Source organism: Prionailurus viverrinus, chromosome D1 (assembly GCF_022837055.1).
Source record: "Prionailurus viverrinus isolate Anna chromosome D1, UM_Priviv_1.0, whole genome shotgun sequence".
NCBI lineage: Eukaryota > Metazoa > Chordata > Mammalia > Carnivora > Felidae > Prionailurus > Prionailurus viverrinus.
In genome coordinates, this window is record NC_062570.1 from 100,674,325 (window position 1) to 100,680,321 (window position 5,997).

Genomic DNA, 5,997 nt, shown 5'->3' on the forward strand with positions numbered 1-5,997 from the left:
AGAGAGAGAGAGAGAGAGAGAGAGAGAGAGAGAGAGGAGAGTGGAGGTGGGGGGACAGAGAGAGAACCCCCTACAGCCTCCTTGCTGTCAGTGCAAAGCCCTACACAGAGCTCTATCTCATGAATCACAAGATCATGACCTGAGCTGAAATCATGGGTAGGACACTTAAACAACTAAACCATCCAGGTGCCCCAACATTTTAAGATATATTTGAAAGTATAGTAGATAATAGTAAACATTAAAAATAGAATCCATACTAAGGGGACATAGTATGGAATAAACGTCCTCCCCATCTCTCACTGTAGTCTCCCTGTTCTATATGTAATCAGTATACTAAGAGTATCATTGTTTCTAAGACTTCTCAATTAATAATCTTTGCTAATAAAATCATATTTCCATATATGTGTTTGTGTTTATGTCTCTGTGTATAACTTGTGTACTTACTACTCAGCCTCTGAAGATCTTTCCGTATCAGTCTATAGATGTAATTCATTCTCAGGTTCCTCATACTGCCTAAAACTTCTCTATAAAGATACAGTAAAATTAGTGTTTCCAGTCCTTTTCATGTTCCTGAGCCTTTTTCTATGGTCAATAACTCTGTCTTTGTGAAAATTTTCAAGTATGAGTTTTAGAAGTGGAATTGTTCCATCATTTGTTATGTGTATTTGAAATCGTTGATAATGGAGTTATTGCCCAAATATCATCCATGAGCTTGGACCAAATTACACTACTTCCCTTGGTCTAGAAAACACCTTTTTGTGCACATTCTCATCAACCAGTGCTTGACAAACATTTATGGTATTTTAGAATCTGATTAAAGGACTTGTGTTTCATTACTTTAATTGAAATTCAGTAACTATAATTGAACTTGAGCATCTATTCATATGTTTAAAATTATTATATTATTCTTTTGTGAATTATATATTAATGACTTTTACCTGCTTTATTTGATTGCTGATCTTTTCCATGTGGATTTGTGTGATTTAGTCATACAGTGAAGAAGCTATCCCTTTCACCATTGTATGTGTATATTCAATTTGGATATGATTCAGTTTGGATATTATTATAGCATGCAGAATATTTTTGGTCATGTAGAAATATTATTACATTTATATAATCAAATCTCTTAATAATGTCTTTGGCTTTTGTATCTTGCTCAGTACATCTTTCACTATTTCAGTGTTAACAAAATATTCTTCCACATGCTTTCCAACGTTTAACTTTTTCATTGTTTTGTGATCATATATTTTACATTGAATTTTTTGATCCATCTACATTTTGATGTAAGGAGTTACTAGAGATTAAATTTTATTTATTTTTCTAGGTATTTGTACAGATGTATCCTTCTTTTCCCCCATTGCTTTGATATCCTAAGTTTGTATTCTAAAATATGGCATATGCTTAGATCCAATTAAGACTCTGTTATTTTCCATTTTTTTATTCATGTGCCATTTAAGATACAATGTAATTGCACTTTATTTATAAGACACCTTGATATCTGACAAGCCTAGTACTCCATACTATTTCTTATCAGAACTGTGTCTATTCTTTCATATTTATGTTTTAACATAAAAATTTAATAGGTTACTCTGGTAAAAACTAAGTTTAATTAATATTTTCAATGCAATTTGATTTAGAAAGAGCTAATATCTTTAGAGAATTGAGAATTCTCATCCAAAAACTGGGTAGGTCTTTTCATTTAACAAACCTTCTTTGATGTTCATATAGACCTAGTGTGTTTCTTTGTAAATGTAGTCTTTTTGAGTAAATTTCTTTTATGCTCTTTTGCAAATAGAATCTTATGTTTTCCAAGTGTCTGTTGTTTCAGTGTAGAAAATGTTTTTTCCCCACTTTTAAATAAGATATAATCTTCATAGTACATATTTCATCCTTTTTAGTCTACGTTCCCCCAAGTTTTGACAAATACATACAGTTATGTATGGTATGGTAAACACCATCACCATCAGTATGTGAATGTTTCATCACCAAAAACATTTCTCCATGTATCTTTGTAGGCCCCTTCTACTCTAGCCTCTAGATCCTGGCCAATTCTGATCTATTTCTATCCCTATTGTTCTATCTTTTCCAGAATGTCATATGAATTGAATCATCCAGATAGAGTCCTTTTTTCTTCTACCTTTATTGAGGTATAATTGACTAATTGAAATTGTATAGATTTAAGATGCAATATGTGATGATTTGATATATGTACACATTGTGAAGTGGTTACCACAAACTCATGAACACATCTATTACCTCACATATTTTTTCTTTTTTTTTTAAATGGTAAGACCACTTAAAATGTACTCGTAGCAAATTTCAAGTAAATAATAAGAGTATTATTAACCAGAGACACCATGCTGTATATTAGATCCTCAGAATTTATTCATCTTATAACTGAAAGTCTCTAGTTTTTGAACATCATTTTGCCGACTCCTTGTCCCTGGCAATCAACATTTTCCCCTCTGCCTCTATAAATTTGACTTTTTTTTTTGCTTCCACATATAAATGAGGTCATATAGTGTTTGCCTTTATGTATCTGGCTTATTTCACTTAACGTGGCTTGTTTCACTTAATGTCCTCCAGGTTCATCCATGTCTCAAAAGGCAGAATTTCCCTTTTTATGACTGAATAATATTCCACTGTTTATATATGCCTCATTTCTTTGTCCTTTCATCATTAACAGACACTTGGGTTGTTTTTGTATCTTGGCTATTGTGAATAACTCTTCAGTGAGCATGGGGGTGCAGATATCTCAAGATACTGATATCATTTCCTTTGGATATATATATATATATATATATATATATATATATATATATATATATATACCTAGAGGTAGGATTGCTATATCATAGGAATAGTTCTACTTTTAATTATTTTAGGAATTTCCATAGTGTTTTTCACAGTGATTGCACCAATTTACATTCCCACCAACAGTTTATAAAGGTTTCACCTTTTCTACAGCCTCACCAACAAGCTTCTTTTATAAGGGTTAATTTCATTCATGAGAGCTCTGCCCTCATGATCTAATCACCTCCCAAAGGCACACCTCCTAATACCATTACATTGGACATTAGGATTTGAAAATATGAGTTTTGGGGAATACAAATGTTCAAACAATAGCTCAGGTCCAATTTCATTCTTTTGCATATTGATATCCAGTTTTCCAAGCATAACAAAGTAACTTTCCTTTCTCCACAGTATGTTCTTGGCCCCGTTTTCAAAGATCAATTGACTGTATATACATGTAATTATTTCTGAGCTTTCTTTTCTATTCCATGGGTCTGCATACCTGTTTTAATGCCAGAACTATACTCTTGATTACCGTAATTTTGTAATATATTTTGTGATGTCTCTAGCATTTTTCTTTCTCAAGATTGTTTTGGCTACATTGGGGTCTTTGGGGTTCTTTCTGAATTTTATGATTTTTTTTTCAGTTTCTGTGAAAATTGCCATTGGAGTTTTGATAGGGATTGTATTGAATCTGCAGATTAACTTGGATAGTATGGACATTTAAATAATATTTATTCTTTCAATCCATGAACACAGGATATTTTTCCTTTTATTTGTATCTTTAATTTCTTCATCAATGTCATATCATTTTAAGGAGCAAATTATTAATTTCCTTGGTTAAATTTATTCCTAAGTATTTTATTCTTTTTGATGGCATTATAAATGGGATTTTCTTAATTTGGTTTTTGGATGGTTAATTGCTAGTATGTATAATGCAACGGGATTTTAAAAAATTTTTTTATTAAAAAAATTTTTTTAGATTTATTTATTTTTGAGAGACAGAGAGAGACAGAGCATGAGCAGGAGAGGGACAGACGGAGACACAAAATCCGAAGCAGACTCCAGGCTCTGAGCTGTCAGCGCAAAGCCCAATGCGGGGCTCGAACCCATGAACCATGAGATCATGACCTGAGCCGAAATCAGATGCTTAACCGACTGAGCCATGCAGGTGCCCCTGCAGCTGGATTTTGTATATTGATTTTGGATTTTGCAACTTCATTGAATTTGTTTATTAGTTCTGACAGTTTTTGGTGGAACATTTAGGGTTCTTTATATATAAGATCATGTCCAGTATGTAGTCTTTTCAATCTGGCTTCTTTCTCTTACTATTATGCATTTAAGAGTTATGGATATCACTGTGTTTATCAGCAGTTCATTGATTTTTATTGCTGAGTACTATTCCATCTTATGGATATATGAGGGTTTGTTTATCCCTTTTTTGGTTGAGAGGTACTGGGTTATTTTCAGATATTTGAAATTATGAGTGAAACTGCTATAAATATTCATGTATGGGTTTTTGCATGAATGTAAGTTCCCATTACAATTGGATACATTCCTAAGAGCAGGCAAGATGGGTCTTATGGTGAATGTATAATTTCATAAAACACTTTTAAACTGTTTTCCAAAGGGTAGCATATTACCAGCAGAGAATAACATTTCTAGGTTTTCTCTACCTTTGTCAGAACCTGGTATTGTCAAGTTTTTAATTCTGTCCTTTGAATAGGTCAGTAGTGATACCTTGTTGTGGTTTTGCTTTGTATTTCCTGAATAGTTAATGATTTTGGACAGTTTTCATGTACTGTTTTGCCACTTATGTATCTTCTTTGGTGAAATGTCTGCTCAGTTCTTTGGACTATTATATGCTGAGTTGTTTATTATTCTTGAAAGTTGAAAAATTTCTTGAAAGTTTTAAAACAAGCCCTTGTTCAGATATATAATTTGCAAATGTTTTCTTGCAGTCTGTTCTTGTCTTTTCATTTTTTAAAAATAAACTTATTACCAAATTGGTTTCCATACAACACCCAGTTCTCCTCCCAACAGGTGCCCTCCTCAATGCCCATCACCCACTTTCCCATCCCTCCCACCCCCCATCAACCCTCAGTTTATTCTCAGTTTTTAAGAGTCTCTTATGGTTTGCCTTCCAACCTCTCTAACTTTTCCCCTCCTTTTCCCTCCCCCTATGGTCTTCTGTTAAGTTTCTCAGGATCCACATAAGAGTGAAAACATATGGTATCTGTCTCTCTCTGTATGACTTATTTCACTTAGCATAACATGCTCCAGTTTCATCCACGTTGCTACAAAAGGCCATGTTTCATTCTTTCTCATTACCAGGTTGTATTCCATTGTATATATAAACCACATCTTCTTTATCCATTTGTCAGTTGATGGACATTTAGGCTCTTTCCATAATTTGGCTATTGTTGATAGTGCTGCTATAAACATTGGGGTAGAATGCCCAATGCATTCTACAAGTGCCCCTATGCATCAGCACTCCTGTACCCTTGGGTAAATTCCTAGCAGTGCTATTGCTGGGTCATAGGATAGATCTATTTTTAATTTTTTGAGGAACCTCCACACTGTTTTCCAGAGCAGCTGCACCAGTTTGCATTCCCATCAACAGTGCAAGAGGGTTCCCGGTTATCCACATCTTCTCCAGCATCTATAGTCTCCTGATTTGTTCATTTTAGCCACTCTGACTGGCGTGAGGTGGTATCTGAGTGTGGTTTTGATTTGTATTTCCCTGATGAGGAGCGATGTTGAGCATCTTTTCATGTGCCTGTTGGCCAATTGAAAGTCTTCTTTAGAGAAGTGTCCATTCATTTCTTCACTGGATTATTTGTTTTTCGGGTGTAGCGTTTGGTGAGTTCTTTATAGATTTTGAATACTAGCCCTTTATCCGATATGTCATTTGCAAATATCTTTTCCCATTCCGTCGGTTGCCTTTTAGTTTTTTGATTGTTTCCTTTGTAGTACAGAAGATTTTTATCTTCATGAGGTCCCAATAGTTCATTTTTGCTTTTAATTCCCTTGCCTTTGGAGATGTGTCAAGTAAGAAATTGCTGCGGCTGAGGTCAGAGAGGTCTTTTCCTGCTTTCTCCTCTAGGGTTTTGATGGTTTCCTATCTCACATTCAGGTCCTTCATCAATTTTGAGTTTACTTTTGTGAATGGGGTAAGAAAGTGGTCTAGTTTCATCCTTCTGC